Source organism: Neolamprologus multifasciatus, chromosome 3, assembly GCF_963576455.1.
Source record: "Neolamprologus multifasciatus chromosome 3, fNeoMul1.2, whole genome shotgun sequence".
Taxonomy (NCBI): Eukaryota; Metazoa; Chordata; class Actinopteri; order Cichliformes; family Cichlidae; genus Neolamprologus; species Neolamprologus multifasciatus.
Window position 1 is genome coordinate 46,289,168 of NC_140441.1, and position 20,162 is coordinate 46,309,329.

At 40.3% G+C, this 20,162-nt stretch overlaps 1 protein-coding gene across 1 annotated transcript in view; it reads left to right on the forward strand.

Annotated features, from left to right (window-relative positions):
- The first annotated feature begins 4,113 nt into the window (after positions 1-4,113).
- The window catches only part of ache (acetylcholinesterase (Yt blood group)), a 38,757-nt gene continuing 22,708 nt past the window's right edge, over positions 4,114-20,162 (forward strand). Inside the window, exon 1 of the mRNA XM_085150814.1 lies at positions 4,114-4,327. The gene's annotated coding sequence lies outside the window, so the exon portion shown is untranslated. The remainder of the gene's footprint in view (positions 4,328-20,162) is intronic.

Genomic DNA, 20,162 nt, shown 5'->3' on the forward strand with positions numbered 1-20,162 from the left:
TATGTTAATACAGCTGCAAAGATATTAGTATTGGACTCCTTGATGTTAATGCAAAGCCACAGGGCTGCTTAGATCTGTTTGACAGAGCAAACAACCACTTTTTTCATGGTAAATATACGTACGCAGAAACTTTCAACCTCCTGATATTATCTGGGGGTTTGTTGCACGAATAGAAAAGATGTGAAGAGGCAACAGCTGACTTTTATAGAAGACAACTTTCCTGACAAACATCCCACAGCTGCAGCATAAGTCACGCTTAGAATTAGAGGAATGTTGGTTGTTGCCATTGACTGTGTGCAAACAATGAACATTGACTGACATTATGGTTCTGTGAGCTACCTTTTGAAGTATTGATACATATTTGCACTGGATGGCTGGCTTTGCAAAGGATCTTCACTGTGATGTGAATATGTACTTAATGTAAAAATAGAACAGCTGGTTGTGTTTTATTACAAACACTGAACAAGATTTTAAAAAACTATCCAAACACTTCATTAGAACTAATTTAAACTGGCAAGTTGTGAACAATACAATGTACTTGCATTCATGCATTTTTACTTGCATTTATATAACTTTTTTCTAGTCTCACTCAAAGTGCTTCAGACCACAACCTACCAGAATAATTAAACCTAAGATGCATGTCTGGGGACTGTGGGAGGCAAAGCACACAGTGGGCTTCTTTGTATGTTGGCTGGAGGTCTGTTTTTCATTTTATCATAAACAATGCAACTAATGTTTAATGTACAAAGACCATTCAGATGTCTGATGCATTGAGTTTTTCCTTTCCTGTCACCTTTCTCACTCACTATGTATTAACAGACCTCTCTGCATTGAATCATATCTGTTATTAACCTCTGTCTCTCTTCCACAGCATGTCTTTTATCCTGTCTTCCTTCTCTCACCCCAACCGGTCGCAGCAGATGGCCCCGCCCCTCCCTGAGCCTGGTTCTGCCGGAGGTTTCTTCCTGTTAAAAGGGAGTTTTTCCTTCCCACTGTCGCCAAAGTGCTGCTCATAGGGGGTCATATGATTGTTGGGTTTTTCTCTGTATCTATGAAGCGCCTTGAGGCGACGTTTGTTGTGATTTGGCGCTATATAAATAAAATTGAATTGAATTGAATTGAATAGATGTAATTGCTACTGTGTTTAAATATTTTCTATGTAAATTAAAGGAAAACCTACGAGTATCCTACTGCTCAATTGTTATGTGTTTGTTTATTTTTTTGCAAATTTGTGGAAAAGTGGAAATGTGTCTGATGCTGAGTTGAACAAACACACACGGAAACACATACCAGACAATATATTCCTCAGCTTTGTGTGCAAGTTACAGAACATCTGTGACAGGAGAGCTAAAGTCAGAGTTAATGCCGTCTGGCACGAGTGTCTGGTTGTAAAACATTTTTTAACTATTATAGGCTCAAATGTAAACATGAACTTACAACGAGACAGACGGCCTTATGAAATGTGAACCGCCTCATTAATAAACATAGAATTTAAAATGACATTACTATTATATACTATTTATACCACTTTTGTTACATTTTAAACTCGACTACATGCTTTTAAGTTTTGGGGACAGACATAGTCTGACAGTATAAACTCCTCACATGTTAATTATAGCGCACCACTTCACAACAACGGTTGCTTTTGTAAGATATAGGCCCTCGTGTAGTGTATCTCTAGCATCTCCAGGGTAGAGAGAGTGTAGTGTCGTGTAGACTGGCAAACAGTCCAGTCCCATCCTGCCAAGACTGGCTATTGGGAATGAGGTTAAATTTATGGTCCCACAAATGTGTCCGTCTGTGTAGACTTTTTGGTCGGACCGAGGCGGAGAGAGGTTTTCACCCATCCAAAATGTTCTTCCATGCAGTCCTCCAATATAATGTTCACTGGGAACAGGAGAACCATGAAAAAAAACTTCAATGATAAAAAAATTACAGTATGAAAATCACAGAGAGTGGTCGCACGGTCACTTTTTCACTTTTTCCCACTGGTTTCACTTGAACGCCTTGTATGCTATTTCAAGACCTGCACTGACTGTTACTGTGATGAAACACATCCGGGTCTTTCCCAACCAAGACTAGGAAGGTCCAGCAGCTGCTTCAAGAGAGGAACATCAAGTCTGGTGACAAGGCCCTCTACAGCATAGCATGGACCAACCTAAAGAGAGGCATTAAAAGGCTAAGAGGGACTACAAGAAGAGGACTGAGCAGCATCTACAGGGTGGGCCATTTATATGGATACACCGTAATAACATGATAACATAATAATAACAACTCATGAAAGAATAAAGTTACGTTGAAACCAAGCACACCATTGTTTTTCTTGTGACATTACCAATAAGTTTGATGTGTCACATGGCCCTCTTCCTATTGAAAAAACAAAAGTTGTATCCAAGATGGCCGACTTCTAGATGGCCACCATGGTCACCACCCATCTTGAGGAGTTCGCACCCTCACATATACTAATGTGCCACAAACAGGATTAATATCACCAACCATTCCCATGTTATTACGGTGTACCCATATAAATGGACCACCCTGTACAATAAAGACTACCCAGGAGACCATCAGCTGGTGAACTCCACATTTTAAAAGATTCCTCACATCCCATCATAGTTTGTTCCAGGCTGGAGAACAGTTTCTATCTGATAGCCATCAGGGCATTACTCACCACCTAGCACCATATATAATAGTTGTTATGATGTACAATAATGCCTCACATGTGTGTTTTCATGCAATAGTGTTATATGCCACATGCAATGGTGTATTGTGTGACTATCACCATAAGGAAGGCACCTACTCTCGTTATATTTCATGTATTTATGATCACAATAAGGTTAAATTCAAATTCAAGTGTTATAGTTTTGCTGTCCTTTGTGGCCGGCTGACAGAGCGACAGCAGCACAAGCAAGAGTGGCCACAGACCGGTTGTAACACACACTTTGTGCCTCCCTCTGAGAACAGCGCTCGCTGCAGGCAGACGAGCGTGCTCTCTGTGCTCGACCATAGAATCAGCTTTAGGGTGGCGTCCCCAAAAAGGAAGGCCTCTAGGTCTCGACGTAGACTGCTGCCCTCACAATATGGATCAGTGGCAGAAAAGGGATCAATGCAATCGATCGATAGTTGTCGGATGTTAGACAATCAGACTGCCAAGGATCATCAATATGAAGAAGCATTTGGGGACAGTAAGCAGGAATGTAGATAGAGAGACAAAGAAAACACAAACTATGACTCAGACTGGCTTTTTCAGTAGCCTCGTGTCTGCTACAGTAGGCGTCTCAAAAACATGTGGTTGGTGACAGTAGAATATGTGGTAGAGCTCTCATACTGCATTTCATTAGATTTCACAGGTATGCGTAACTCTGGTGAGTGTAAGATAAGATAAGATAAGATAAGATAAGATAAGATAAGATAAGATAAGATAAGATAAGATAAGATAAAACTTTATTAATCCCTCGGGTGGGTTCCTCTGGGAAATTCGGTTTCCAAAAGCACAGCACTGACAGAAGTTACAGAGCGTGAGCAGAATATTATATATATATACACACACACACATATAAATACAGAGACATATATAAATAAAATATACAAAGGGGATAAATAGAATAAATAGGAATGAAAATAAAAATAAAAATACAAGTGAATTGCACATTTAAAGTATTGAGGTCTATTGCACCGTTGACTATTAACAAAAGTATTGCACAGTGAAGTGAAGAGGCACTACAGCTTAGTTGTTCCCCCCTCCTTTGTCCTCCTGTTTCCCCTCCCTCTCCCTTCCAGAGAGGAGTATATGTATATTTACAAAATTCAATTCACGGTATATATCATTTCTGCTTTTATCATTTGCCATGGAAACAGAAGCTGGGTGGTCCTTCCTAAAACAAGCAGCCAACCGAGGGCCTTGCTGAGTTTTTAGTGGTGCAGCTACACTTCCAGCTTGATGCATAGTGTACAACATGTAGCCATGAGTTCTTTGGTCTCTGCACAGACACTTTATTTTAGACGTGTCTAATTTGGCACCATATGTGGATTTTTTTTTTTCATCGGGGAGTAGTTTAAAGCACCACAGGTGCTCTCGCGAGAGTAACTGCCAGCTCCATGTTTACAAGCGGTATTTATTAGGAGCAGTCTCCCCCTACTGTCAGTGCTTTACGGTCTAACCGACCGAGCGTGTCCGCAAACTCGCCGCTGCTTTAATGCGTTACTATCGACATTTTCACAGCCTCTGCTTTTCTTCGGGGTAATTATCGCTGTCCAGGCAGAGCAAGGGAAGAAAGAAAGAAGGCACCAAGTCGTCGGCTCGGCTTTTCTTCGAAGGAATAGGCGGGTAAGACCGAAAACCTGAAGCTATTATTATTCAGTGAGCCACTTGACAGCTGACACGAAGAGGCAGCGCTATATTAAAACCATAACAATGAAGCATTTCTGCGGTCGGTGTGCGTCTTTGATTTCTGACACCGAGGAAGCTGCTCTCAAACTCGAGCAATAAGTCAGTATTTGTGTTGCACGACTGACGTTATTCCGTTTAATCTTCGCTACATCAAAGGTGGTCATGGTTACAGGCCTTTTCTTTTTTCTTTTTTGCCCCACAACACCGGTACCGGGTTAGACTGTGTGCTGTATATGCGGTTCTCCTGCACGGGTAGAGCGCCAGGCCAAACTCAGTGTTACATACTGGCAATTTAAGGCTCCCTTGTCTGTCAGCAGAACTACAGAGCTCGGGAAACATGGCAGGATATCATCTGGGCTCATATTGTGGCAAATATGTGAGAGATTTTAGTAAAATTCTACTGTAACTTTGTTTGGTTTGCAGAACCGTTTCTGTAAAGGTGCGTCTGTGCAGGTATGATGGTGTTTTTAGAACATGATGATACAAAATGCTCTAACAGTACAACATTTTAAGCAGTGGCAGTGTTGTTGCTTGATAATATTATTTCCCTTTTAGCAAATGTATTTGACAGCATGTAGATTCGTATGTGGTCAAAGCAGTGGCTGAAACAGCAGCACTGGTCAAACACAGGCTCCGTGCGCTTCATAAAATAGTCACGACTTCTGATCTGATTTGTATTTATGGGCACAGATTAATCTGTTATCTGATGAACAACTACAGAGACCACAGTTCCGGCCATACATGTGACAGATGTTTACATTTCACATATATTATTCTGTAATACACTATTAGTAAGTTTTTAAATGGATTATTATTAATACACACTAAAATAACTTGTTTAGATTTAAGTACAGTAAATTCTCATTTAGGTTTAAGCATTAAAATACTTCATACACTGTTTTAAAGTTTCTTTCCAGGGTGTTGCATGCACATCCAAAGAGTTTATACAATGTGTCTGTTGCAGAAATGTTATATTCCTCCTACTAAGTCATGCTGACAGTAACAAATTCGTGTTTTTCATCAGATTTCCAGGCTGTTTCTCCCCATTCAAAACTGGTTGTGGTATGATGGCAGAAACTAAACTGTAGAGGAACAGATGTTGATCATGTGACCAACAGAGGCCCAGACTGACCGTCATATTATTGCCATAGTCAGTCATGAGAAGGCGAGTTAGCCGAGTTTTGATTAGGAGGTAAAATTAGTCAAGCTAGCTGCCTGCTAGAAATTGTGTTCATATAACAAGCTGATTATTTACTCCCCCTGTTATCATTTTCTCCTTACAATTTAATGCTAAATTATAAGAGGCTACATGACTTTTTCAGGATATCTGCTTAATGTGATTTTCTTGGCTAACGGCCGTGCTGGAGGATTTGGATAAACATGATGCGATAGGCTGATCCTGCACTAATGCACCGAAGCTTCCACAAGTTGAATTTCTTTCAGCTTTAAGCAAAAATCTATAGATCCATAATTCAGATTGGTAACATGTGCCAGCACCACATTCAAAGTGGAAGAGCACTAAAGCCTGAAACCTTAATGAATGATATCTGCAGTTAAAAACAAAGCATTTTCTCCTGCCTGTCTGTATCTGCAGGTCTCTGTAGCTCGAATGTATTACTTTTCCAAGTCATAACAGTAAAAGCTATTTTGGCAGCAGACAGCACTCAGTCCTTATACAATGTCAGTGGGATGATTGCCAAAGTTTAATCAGCGCTGCAGGTTTTACTGAATGTGTTCATTTAATAAAACTTGCATGTGCGTGCAGTTTTATCACACAAGTTAATATCTGTAAGTGATTCTGGCTCTGCACATTTCTGGATCCAAACTCTGGTTGCTCTGCTGCTTTGCTACTTTGGTGAGCATAGAGGATTCAAGACGATTATTTTCACTTTGATTTGTTCCTATTATTCCAACCTGTTAATTTGCACTCAAGTTAGAAATCTGTACAGGTGAGTTTTTAGCTTGTGTCCCAGCACCTACACTGTACTAACCAAACTGAAGATTTCTTTATCTCTGGTACCTGTGAGAAAGATAAACACTGCCACTGCTGTGAAAGACAGTTATTTAATGCAAGTGGATTTATATTTCATTTGAGTGGGTGACTTGAGTGGCGTGTCACTATCCCCACTGTGGGGGACCTTTGGGGTAGAAACAAACCTGAACTTAAGAGCAGGCTTTTGTTCGTGGAGCATCAGGCTGTGCAGCCGTGTTGCTAGTTTCCTTTTGTTTGCTCATCATTAAATTTTGAATTATTATAAATCTATTAATATATAATTATTAGTAAGTTATTTCTAGTTGTTCCAGTTTTTGTATTCAACACAGACGATGCGTGTGCACTATGTTAAATACTAAAACATTAGGACATAAAGAGTCATATTTTGTATGTAACTAGCAGGTGATTTCTGCCGGGCCTGCAGGGCTTTTTCAGGACCTTCTCTCTGTATTTTGTGGTCATGTGAACAAAATTGTGTCACGATACAGATTTTGGCGACCCTTACGTTACATGCAGGCAGTGAACGTTTAAGATGACATGGAAGAGAAACACAAATGATTAGATGGTTATGATATATAGATTTGTAATATCGATCTTAATCACTGCTGTATGTGTAAAAAAACAACAACTATTTGTTATCATACTGTAGCATCAGGCCAATCAGACTGCTGGGTTATTGATCTGGTCAGTTAAGTAGCAGAGGAGGTTGGCTGGGTTGGTGTCACTACTGGTAGCATCATGTGATACATGGACCCTACAGATGTTGCACAGTCATTTCATTTTTGGATGCTTCTCTCAGTTCAGCCCTGCGACAGTGTCAGTGCCAACAGCCTCATCATTGCCTCCTGCAGCTGACACACAACTTTACACACAACTGCTGCAGACAGAGAGGCCCACAGCTCCTCCACCCCGACAGCTGATGTAGTTAACATGCTTAACACTTAAACTCAGAGCTCAGTAAAACTCTCATTTCAACTGAAATATTAAACGATTATCAAAAATGTTAACCTAGCTGCCATGCATATGAGCATTAGCTGTTTAGCATGAGGAGTAGCCACATTAGCCGTCTGTTATCATTAACATCGTGGCCAGCGAACTGCAATTAGATAACAGACGAATAATTATGGACACGTGGATTAGCAGGCGGGTTGCTGGCTGTGCAGAGCCGAGGGGAGGCTGTAGCTGAACAGAGTGTGGAGAGCTAATCAGAGCAAATACAGAGTGAAACCTGGAGCAGGCGACGGTTGTAGGCTGAAGAGCTGCAGTTTGAGGTGGAGCAGAGTGAACTGGGGGGGGGGGGGCAGGTTGAGGGCAGATGTGCACAAGATGATAAACTTGAACTTTTCTATTTTTACAATAACGTATTGATATATTTTCCGAGGTGTCACTTCTTTGCCGTTACTTCTGTTGTTGTGGGATGGGGTCAAATTTCCCCCCTGTGCTCCTGAAAATGGTTTCAACCATTGAGTGTTTTCCTGGGTATTTGCAGTAGCGGTTTTTGATATGGGTGACACGGGCGGTTGCCCGGGGCGGCATCGTGGTGGGGGGCGGCATCACGGGCATCGGCAAAAAAAAAATAAATTTGCTCGTACTCATGCTGCCCCGACATCAGCCAGCGCATAGTGGGAATGGCAGAGGCACCGATCGGTTTTCTATCGCCCATTTGCTGGGAGTAAGGGCGCCCTCCGGTTGCGAGGTGCGCCTGCTGCTTGCGGCACAGGGAGGAGAGGGTGGGGCGGCGGGGGAGTCTCTGACCGGCTGGAGCAGCATCTAATAACCAACTCGCAAAATAAAACAAAATAAAAAAACCAACAAATATGAAAACACCAGACATTATGATACAGACTTGTATATGCACCGATGTTTCTTCGAAATTCTATAAAGTGACCGTGAGCGCCCTCGGTGCTGAAGTCAAAGTAAACTTTATTGTCATCTCCGCTACAGTCCAGTATATAGAGATGAGACGACGAAGCTCCAGTTACAGCAGTGCAAGTAAACAAACAATATATATAAGAAGAGTAAGAAAATAAATATACACTTTAGGACTCGGGGTAAAGGGATCAATAACAATTTAAAATTTATAATTTACAGTTTGATGATTTAAAGTCTCACACACAACCCGTCGAAAGGGGAGGGGGGGGCTGCTGCTTCCAGATAGAGCACATTTCATTCATAATTTTGTAAATCCAAGACCATTATCTATTCATGATTTGAATCCTGGGTTGTGTGAAATCCCAGAAATGCACCTTTGACAAAGTGAATCTGTGAACTAAGGTGTAGGTGTGTTAGGTTATGTTGTGGTGATCCTCGAGTTGAGGGATTTGTGTTCATACTGGAGTGCAAAATTAAAACCAAGATGGACAAGAAAAGTTCAAAGCCATCAGGTGCTCAGTTTAGAAAAAACAGAAAAGAAGAGGAGGAGAAACGAGCAAAAGATGCAGGTAAGCAGATGTGTGATTGGATAATGGCAGGTCATCCTGAAACAATCAGAATCAGAATCAAAACACTTTTTTAATCCCTAAGGAAATAATGTGAATTACATTTGCTCCAAGAAGAAATGGTAAAAATAGTAACAGTAACAGTAACAGACTAAACTCCAAACAATACAATATGTTACACATTTTAATATTAATTAGTCATTGTTAATTGTTGATTTGTCCTGTTCTCATTGTATGAGGAATTATGATGGCTGTTTGGTAGCTGTTTGCATACAATGCATCAATGCATACTCTCTCTCTCTTCATATGTGTGTGTGTGTGTCTCTGGCGAAATTCAGTGGGCTCATGGCTCCGACAACAGTTTTATGTTAATCCTTGATATGTTTTATGTATGTGTGTGTGTGTGGTGGTGGTGGGGGGGGGGGGGGGGGAGGGAGTGTTCTCCCGGGGCGCCAAACAGGCTAGAACCGCCACTGGGTATACTGAGTTTGGATTTCTGGTATTGTGACACCCCTGCAGTGCCACACATGTGCCACAGAACATCTAGATCCTGTTCACAGTTGCTAAATATGCTTCAATAGAGCAAAATGAATATTATCTTTGACTAACTAGTAAAGTGTCAGATTTCATACAGCAAAGACACTTATGAGATTGTGTTTACGCGTTTAAATAGCGGTGCACTCACTATGAATAGCCACAGCCATGACTAACAGTTGCACATAGGAGCATTTCTATACATGCACTATTGTAAGTGGAAAGTCAGTGCACCTGTTTCTGTGGTGGTAGAGATGTGGGAACAACAATCGTGTAAGTGTGGCTTAAATAACACCAAATAGGAACAGGCGTTTGATATTTACTGTTGAAATACTCATTAAAAATCAGTGCGCTGCAACTCCTCTCAGCTTGTAGTTGGCTCGATGCACTGGTGACATACTTGTATCACTTTTTAAATAAAATAAGTCGAGCACAGATGTTACACCGTGGACAGGCCGCTGGTCTGACCACACTAAGGATGAAAGTGCACAATCACCACGAGCTGTATAACTAAGTGTATTGGTTGAGTAATCGCTTGTTTTCTAATTTTTATCATCTTTTCTCATTGTCCTCCATCTGTGCACTGGAGTCTCTTCAGTCTGATTATAGAGTTTTTCATAAATTGATTTAATTATTTTCAGCATTCCTCAATCATATCAGGGCTGATTTATTTATTGATTTTAATTGATATTAGGTTCCTCCTTCTCCAGTGTTTCATCCTGAGAGTCACGAGCCATAACTTGAACTCACCCCCAGTGAAACCAATCCTTCTGTCAACCTTATGCACAGATTCCTCGGTCTAATTTGAGAGGTGACACACGTTCTCCCCGCCCACGGCCCGGCCCCACTCTCAGTGTGTTTCTCTACCCTTCTTCACCCCACTGGAACCACTCTTTCCACCATCACTTTTTTTTATCTTCGTTTTTTCCGTCTCTTGTCTTCACAAATAATTTCAAGGTGAAGTAGTGCTGATGTGGTGGAGCGATATTTCAGAGAGTATAATTGCAGAATTGATATTTGATCTGTTCCAGTGTAAAATCATCCCAGCTCACTATATTGTTCAGCCCTCCTGAAATTCCACAGTGGAACAAAAGGAAGTAACTGAGCTGCGCTCAAAGCACTTTGCACTACACATCATAGTCACATGACCACGCACATATTCATTTTTTGTATCTAATATCGACACATGCACTCTCACAGTGGGATGGATGTGTAGGACAAAACGTGGGCTTCAGGATGTAGAATGGAGGAGTTAGGAATTGTCCTACAGACCTTGTGATTTGTAGACAAACCAGATGTGGTTGTGGAGGTAGATGGTCCACGGTGTGCACTGTGTCGCAGTTGTTACTTGATTGGGTTAGTACTCCATCGTCCCACCACAAAGACATTAATTTGATCTTCTGATTCTAAACTGGTCATTCTGTATGTGTTACCCTGTGGTGGACTGGCAACCAGTCCAAGGTGTGCCCCATGTTTTGTCCAGTGACAGCTGCACAAACCTGAGTAGAACGAATAATTAAGAAAATGGACGAAGAAAAGAGAGAAAGTTCTGTACCTGATAGGAACGACACAAAACAGCAAATACTAGTTAGCATCCAAATTCTAGAGGAAACTATTGTGTCTGTGTTAAACTACAGGAAGTAATGAAGACTGAAGCCGACATACTGGGTATAGAGCTGGAGTCAGGACTTTTCTATACTGCACAGCATGCTGAGATGTTTCCAGCTAATAGTTCTCTGAAAAACACAAATTTTGTGTTAATTTTAATATTGTATGCCTGTTGAACTGTTACCATCAATCATTTTCATAGAAACAATTAAAGAAAGGGAAACAAATGACATTCTTTTTGTAACCGTCTGCTTGTAGCGGGGTGCCTAAAATACAATTTAAACGCAGTGATGGGAATAACGGCGTTACTTTTTTCAGTAACGAGTAATCTAACTAATTACTATTTCTATCGTTACGACGCCGTTACAGTTACTAACAATAAAATGCGGTCCGGTCGCGTTACAGATTTTCAACAAACAGACGGTTGAAGCTGTCTTTAGGTTACCGCGTCTTATATCAGTTGCACGGAAGTAGCTGTAAGTAATCTGGACGCTACAGCTTTAAGCAGCTGCGCGCGCAGACGATCACTTTTTGGCACAACGCCTGGAGCTCAGGGGGCAAAACAATCGCATGAGTGCTGCTGTTTGACTGAGGAAGAATAAAGTAGTCGTGGTAAGCCAATCACGTGACCACTTAAAGACAAAGCAACAAGGTGACATACAGTGGGGCAAAAAAGTATTTAGTCAGCCACCGATTGTGCAAGTTCCCCCACTTAAAATGATGACAGAGGTCAGTAATTTGCACCAGAGGTACACTTCAACTGTGAGAGACAGAATGTGAAAAAAAAATCCATGAATTCACATGGTAGGATTTGTAAAGAATTTATTCGTAAATCAGGGTGGAAAATAAGTATTTGGTCAATAACAAAAATACAACTCAATACTTTGTAACATAACCTTTGTTGGCAATAACAGAGGTAAAACGTTTACTATAGGTCTTTACCAGGTTTGCACACACAGTAGCTGGTATTTTGGCCCATTCCTCCATGCAGATCTTCTCAAGAGCAGTGATGTTTTGGGGTTGTCGCCGAGCAACACGGACTTTCAACTCCCGCCACAGATTTTCTATGGGGTTGAGGTCTGGAGACTGGCTAGGCCACTCCAGGACTTTCAAATGCTTCTTACGGAGCCACTCCTTTGTTGCCCGGGCGGTGTGTTTTGGATCATTGTCATGTTGGAAGACCCAGCCTCGTTTCATCTTCAAAGTTCTCACTGATGGAAGGAGGTTTTGGCTCAAAATCTCACGATACTTGGCCCCATTCATTCTGTCCTTAACACGGATCAGTCGTCCTGTCCCCTTGGCAGAAAAACAGCCCCATAGCATGATGTTTCCACCCCCATGCTTCACAGTAGGTATGGTGTTCTTGGGATGCAACTCAGTATTCTTCTTCCTCCAAACACGACGAGTTGAGTTTATACCAAAAAGTTCTACTTTGGTTTCATCTGACCACATGACATTCTCCCAATCCTCTGCTGTATCATCCATGTGCTCTCTGGCAAACTTCAGACGGGCCTGGACATGCACTGGCTTCAGCAGCGGAACACGTCTGGCACTGCGGGATTTGATTCCCTGCCGTTGTAGTGTGTTACTGATGGTGACCTTTGTTACTTTGGTCCCAGCTCTCTGCAGGTCATTCACCAGGTCCCCCCGTGTGGTTCTGGGATCTTTGCTCACCGTTCTCATGATCATTTTGACCCCACGGGATGAGATCTTGCGTGGAGCCCCAGATCGAGGGAGATTATCAGTGGTCTTGTATGTCTTCCATTTTCTGATGATTGCTCCCACAGTTGATTTTTTCACACCAAGCTGCTTGCCTATTGTAGATTCACTCTTCCCAGTCTGGTGCAGGTCTACAATTCTTTTCCTGGTGTCCTTCGAAAGCTCTTTGGTCTTGGCCATGGCGGAGTTTGGAGTCTGACTGGTTGAGGCTGTGGACAGGTGTCTTTTATACAGATGATGAGGTCAAACAGGTGCCATTCATACAGGTAACGAGTGGGGGACAGAAAAGCTTCTTACAGAAGACGTTACAGGTCTGTGAGAGCCAGGGATTTTCCTTGTTTGAGGTGACCAAATACTTATTTTCCACCCTGATTTACGAATAAATTCTTTACAAATCCTACCATGTGAATTCATGGATTTTTTTTTCACATTCTGTCTCTCACAGTTGAAGTGTACCTCTGGTGCAAATTACTAACCTCTGTCATCATTTTAAGTGGGGGAACTTGCACAATCGGTGGCTGACTAAATACTTTTTTGCCCCACTGTATACCAGTTTATAAATTGTGTTGATAAAACCAGAGTCATGATAATCAATATATACGCATGTTTTTCCTCAATTGTTTCGTCACGTTTACTGTCTAAGGACAGCGCAGCGAGACCTCTCTGCTTATGAGCAAACAAAATTCAGCCCTTTCATGTTGGAAAAATGCACCATGTCGACCAATCAAAAATGATTTGGCAACATGATGTTTGTTTGTTTAGGAAGAGGGGGAAGTTTTAGGAGTGAAAGAGAGAGAGAGAGTTTTGAGATGTGAGAGATTTTTGACGTTTGGCGTGTTTGGAGTGTGTAGTTAGTGTGTAGTGTTTTTAGTTAGTGTGTAGAGTTGTGAATAGTTTTGTGTTGTGTGTCAGAACATTGAGGCGACTGCTGTCTCCAGGTAGAAACAGGAGTGATACACCTGCTGCTGTCAGACCTGCAGGTATCAGGCTGTGATGTTTCCTTTATAGTGGACAGAAATTAATTTTTTGGAGTGGCGCAAATAATTTGTGGCATCTTATTGAAGAACAGCTGATTGTTCTGTAAATAGTTTGAAATTGTTATTTAAAAAAAGGTAAAAGGTAAATGGATGCAAATAACTTTGTTGTTTGCAAAACTTGTGCACATGATTTTAAAATTGACATTTATATTTGCATTTAAAGTTATGAAATATGATCATTAAACATGTTTGTGGTTGTTACAGTAAAAAATATAACTTTTTCTACTCTGATTTTATGTTTTTTGTCTGATTTTAGATCAATTGTGTTAATACAGTTTGTCAAAATGAAAACATGACTGTAAATTCAGACACGTGAGGTTGTGCTGAAAAGAATGATACCAAACAAGGCAAATAAATAGTTTTTAAAGGTGAAATGTGGAGGAAACATTAAAAGTAGTCAAAAATGGCCAATTATACCCTGGACCCCAGAGGGTTAAACGTTTTTTTTATAGTAACGCAATAGTTACTTTTTAAGTAATTAATTACTTTTAGAATCTTGTAACTCAGTTACTAACTCAGTTACTTTTTTTTGAAGAAGTAACTAGTAACTATAATTAATTACTTTTTCAAAGTAACTTGCCCAACACTGTTTAAATGTGATATTTTGCAGTTTTCTTCTATCTTTAATCACAACATTCAGCCTCTCATGTTAGGTGATTTTTTTACACCTGAAATATTTGTAGATCTGTGAGTCGTCTGAAGGGTTTGTTAGATTGTTTGGAGGATGTTAAGAGGAACCCAGGAGTGATTTTTGACTCTAATCTAATGTTTGATAAACAGATCAACGCTGTAATCAAGTCCAGTTTCTTTCATCTTCTTGCTAAAGTGAAGCCATTTCTCTGTTTCAGAGACTTTGACAGAGCTGTTCATGCCTTCATTTCATCTCTCCTCGACTCTCTGTAATAGTCTTTACTCTGGTGTTAGCCTGTCATCAGTTAGCCGACTGTAGCTGGTCCAAAATGCTGCAGCACGGTTACTAAGTGGGAGGTGAGACCACATATCTCCCATACTGGCATCCTTACACTGGCTGCCAGTTAGTTTTTGAATTAATTTTAAGATTTTATTATTTGTTTTTGAGGCATTGCACGGGTTAGCACTAGAGGTGGGAATCACCATACAGCCCACGATACGATATTATTGCAATTTTTTTAAAATATTTTGCGATATTCAGATTCTGTACATAAAGGTAAACTTTATCAATATTCATTTTCTCTAATATCAAAGTCTCACACTCAGTCTTTCTCTCATTTCAGTTTTATTGTTGACAAACTGAACGGTTTGTATTACAGTCTAGTCCAACTTAACTGAATCAACCATCTGGTACAATTATAGCTATTCTGAACTATGCAGTTTATGAAAACTATGCAGCCCCTTCAGCAACTGAAGGATTTGAAAGTAAATTAAAACAAAATATAATTTTACATTAAATAAAAACGTTTTAAACTTAATTAAAATAAAACATGTCTTAAATTAAAATAAGTAAACTGTCATGTTTATTGCTGCCAAAAAAAGTTAAACACATTTGGACAGTGAAGGAATGTCAGGATTCTTGCTCAGAAAAAGGATCAACATGTTCTGAAATCAGAGCACAAAAACCTTTTTGTAACAAAATATCGATTTCTGCTGTCCCTGTATCGATACATTATTAGCAAACAAAATATCACGATACTACACAGTATCGATTTTTTCCCCCACCCCTAGTTAGCACCCTCATACTTTTCTGATCTGTTAAATTGGTACGCTCCTGCAAGATCACTGCTCCTTCACATCAGGACCTCCCCAACACTTTCAAACCTGTCTGCCTGTTAGTGCTGCTTTTATTGGTCTTATTTCTCAGTCAAATCTTCTAATTTTATGATTCTTGTTTCCTAACTTTTGCCATGTCTTCCTATGTTTTTGTCTCTTTTGATTATCTTAAATGTACAGCACCTTGGTCAATGTGCTATATGAATAAATTTAACTTAACACACGCAACCTTGGGACCCTGACATGTTTTATGTTTACTTTAGTAAAGCTCACAGTATCGCATAACCCCATTAGAGCACTTCGTTGTCAGACTTGTCTTACTTGTGGCTCCTGGGTTTTAAAAAGTAAAACGGAGGAAGAGCTTTCAGAGTCTCTTCTGCAGAAACCAGCTGCCAGTCGGGATTCGAGAGACATCCATCATCTCTACTTTCATACTTAACACTTCCCTTTTTGCTAAAGCATATAGTTGGGTTGGATCAGGTGACCCTGAATCCTCCCTTAGCGATGCTGCGATAGGTCCAGGCTGCAGAGGACTGTGCACTGTTTCTTATTCACTCACTATGTGTTTATACACCATTCTGCATTTAATCATTAGTTATTATTAATCTCTTTCTCTCTTCCACGCTGCGTCTTTTGTTCTGTCTTCCTCCCTTCACCGCAGACCGGTCACGGCAGATGGCCGCCCCTCCCTCAGTCTGGTTGTCTCAGAGCTTTTCTTCCTCCTCAGTTCTTGCTCAGAGGGGATCGACTGATTGTTGGGGTTCTCTCTGCATTATTATTGGGCCTTTACCTTGCAGTATAAAGTGCCCTGAGGTGACTGTTGTTGTGATTTTGGTGTTTCATGTATAAAATTGAAATGAATAATTGTGCTGCAGTGGCTGGACACAGTTGACACACACCAGTCAGGCTGGAGACAGAAACGTAGACTGTAAGGAATAGAGGATAACTGTCACACAGGAGGAGTAGTGGGGCGGTACTTGAGTGCATGAATACTATTTCTGAGAACTCTTCCTCAGTATAAAGAATGTATTTTTGCATTGTCACCGTTCACTTGTCACCTGCAGTAAAAGGTGCAGGACTGCATCAGTTACATAGAAACCACCAAAAAATGAGGCCTGGGCTCAAAATGCTACCATTGTATCACTGTTAGCACTTTAAATGAAAGCATTTGTTGAAACTGTTACAGTACACGATGTGTTGACCAGTGTTGGTCAAGTTACTTGAAAAAAGTAATCAGTAACTAATTACTGATTACTTCCCCTAAAAAGTAATCCCGTTACTTTATTGATTACTTATTTTCAAAAGTAATTAATTACTTAGTTACTTTTTAAAACACGATTTACAACCTGAATAGGTGATAAAGTGATAGCTCTTTCAGCCCAATTCTACTTTTTCTGCATAATCGTCATACAAAATGTAATCAAATGGAAAAGTCTCTTTTTAAAACTTGTTTTATTAGTTTTAATCTTTTAACTTTATGCATCAAGCAAAAATTTAATTATATGCAACATTCTCTGACTGGAAGAAATTTGTTTAATATTTAAACCTATTTTCTGCACATTCCATATTTTGTGTGTTTACACTCAGTCTTTCAAATAGATGGAATTAAAACACAGCAGAAAATAAATAAAGTCAAAGACTAGCGGTCCTGTTGCTCTATTTTCACCTGTAAAGCAGGAGTGGGGCAGGCAGAGGTTTACCCTGGTGCAGGTGTGCCGCAGCGGTCAGTGGAAGAATCCGCGAGTTTCTCTGTGAGTTTCCCATTACGTGGTAGCTACTCGGTGCTTGTTTAGGGGTTTTTTTCGCTGTAAAAAGAAGTTTTCTTCCCACGAACAATGGACACTAATGTTTTTGTCACTTTTTATGGAATCAAACTCAAAGTAAGGTCAGTACTTCCACGCTTTAAACGCTGCACGCTCATACTCTCTCCCACACTCGATATATGATCCATTGTTGATCTGCACACAGCTGTTGTCACGAACGTCGCACTCGCTTACGTCACTGTCATGAGACATTCTCACAAAAAAAGCACGGTTTTAGTAACGCAGTAACGCAGCGTTCCTACGGGAAAGTAACAGTAATCTAATTACCGTTTTTGCAATAGTAATCCTTACTTTACTCGTTACTTGAAAAAAGTAATCGGATTACATCTCTGGTGTTGACACAATTTTATAATAATTAAACATTAATACGACAAACTAGCTAAATTTAATGTCAAGCTCTAGATTAGCTCAAGTCATTTGGCACCAGGTGAACTGACCCGGGTGAGCGGTAGAGTACAACCAGGGCGGGTTGCCAGGTTTCCATTTTTGCAATATGAAGCAAAATAAAAAGTCTTTGAGTTTATTAAACTTAATATTCTCTGACCTTTAGAAACCCAGATCCTCTTTCCATTCTAATTTCCTGTATGTTATTTTCACAAATGGTTAAAGTTTCTAGCTGTGAGGAGATGCATTTCTAGTATAAACCCAGAGCCCCATTAATCCATGAGACGTTGTGGCATTTACTAGGGTTTTACTTTGATGCCTTTTTATAGTGGCCGTGTGACCAAACACCTGTCTCAGCCTTTGTGGCTTAGCTATGAGGGTCTTCAAATGTCTGTGTGGAGACAGAAAATAACTTTCCCTCCATCACAGTGGAAACTTGGTGTGACTGAGCTGGAAAGACACGAGGAACACGTGCAAGTTTGGAAACACAGACTTTGATCCTACAGGAGGACTTACTGTGCTACAGCAGCACAATAAAGAATAAAAATGTAAAAAAAGATTGTATAATCTACAGTAAAAATAACATTGTTGACCCTCTAGAGTTGATGGACGCACCGGTATGTACACTTACTCATTGAAGTCAAACTACATACCACTTTCTAATTTGTGTTGAAGTCACATTTAATGCAGGAAGAAACCATAAAAATATTTTTTAAGGACAGAGTAGAAGAAACTATGACTTCTCCTCTCGTATCAGTTTAAAAAAGCACCACAATAGCCAATCACAAGATTATATGGGAACATGTGGCATTTGGTGGCTCTGGAAAAAACGTTGTGGGAGTGGCTTCAAAATCAATAACAGTGATTTTAATAGTGAGTCTTTAGATTAGTGTGTTTAGAGTGCATAGTTATTGTGTCATGTAGTCATTGTTTGCTAAATTTGTATTTAAATGCTTGAAATTTCCAATTTATATTTGCATTTCAAATGATGAAACTGATTAAATGTATCTTTGGGTTTCACAGCAAATAATCTCTTCAGTTTTTTCTGTGATTTATTACAGTTTTTTCTGATTGCTTAAGCACATTTTTTGTAACTATTGGCTATTTTTGCAAAACTCTACACACAAATAAGAAAACCTGTCACCCAATTATCAAAACATTGTAGTTCTCTTGCAAAAGCGAACACAGCTAGATTAACTCTTCACACCTTCGTAAAAATTGTGTTTTCGTATCAAACAGTACACACAAGCCATCATCTACTAAGCACACAATGCGCCAACTGCACACTGATGGTATGAATACAAAACACATCTGGCTTTTGCTTTCTCTGTGTACAGATGTCAATTGAACATTCTGCCTCTGCCCCCAACATCTGGACGTCTAGCAATTCTGTAAAGTAACAATTTCAGTATTTTTGCATGTATGGTACTGTTGTGTTTCTCATTAGAGTATGGCAGTGCTACAAAGTACTTACCGATTCTCATTTCGAAATGTCCTAATGATGCTTGCCACAGTGTAGCGGCTCAGTTTAGGCTGAACCCGTTGGCCAGCTTCCCTCAGGGTCATCCCATGGTTGATGACATGGTCCACTATTGTAGCCCTGATGTCATCAGTTATTCTGTTTCTTACTCTTCTTACCCTTCCTCTTTCCCCTCCTCGTCCTCTTCTTGCTCCTCTTTGTCCTCTTCCTCTAACTTCCTCTAACCCTCTTGCTTCTTCACCTCCACGTCCTCTTCCTCCAACTTCTTCACCTCCACGTCCTCTCCCTCGGCCTCCTCTGATTCTCACTCTTCTCACTCTTACTGCTCCTTCCATTGTACTCCACATAGACAGCTTACCTGTGGCCTGTTTATAGTGCTTAGGCTGATTGCAAAGTGGACTAATTATCTAAAACAGTTTTCACATGTGAAAGTGTGCCAGACAGTTGGCAAAATAGTGTTAATGATAGCCATACATGTGTATAATTTTGCTAGGAGTGTGTTGGAAATTTGGTAATTGAGTGTAAGCAGTGAGTTGTGCCTACAGTTTTGCAAAGTGTGTGTTACAAAATTGCAAACTGAGTGCAAAGCAGTGTTTGTGCTTTTAGTTTTGCAAACTCAGTGAGTGGTTTTGCTATAAGTGTTAATAGTTTTAGGAATTGTGCTATAAGAATCACAGTTAGGGTTTAAGCATTCAGAAAAAACTGTAATACAGCATATAACTAGGGATGGGTACCGGTATCCGGTGCCATGATGGCACCAGTTCTGACATAAACGGTAGTAACCAGACCAAAAAGCAGCGCACGTTTCGGTGCTTTTTTTTCCTGAGATGTGATACACTTTAGATTCTATCCAATCATTTTACGTTTCCGAGGATAGTAGGCGGGCCCAGGTACGTACGTCCTTTTAGAGCAGAGCTACAGATTAAAAATACTCAAGGCGAAGCGGTCAAAAGTCTGGCTGTACTTCACAGCAAAAGATGCAAACTCAGCAGCCTGCAACAAGTGCTTTA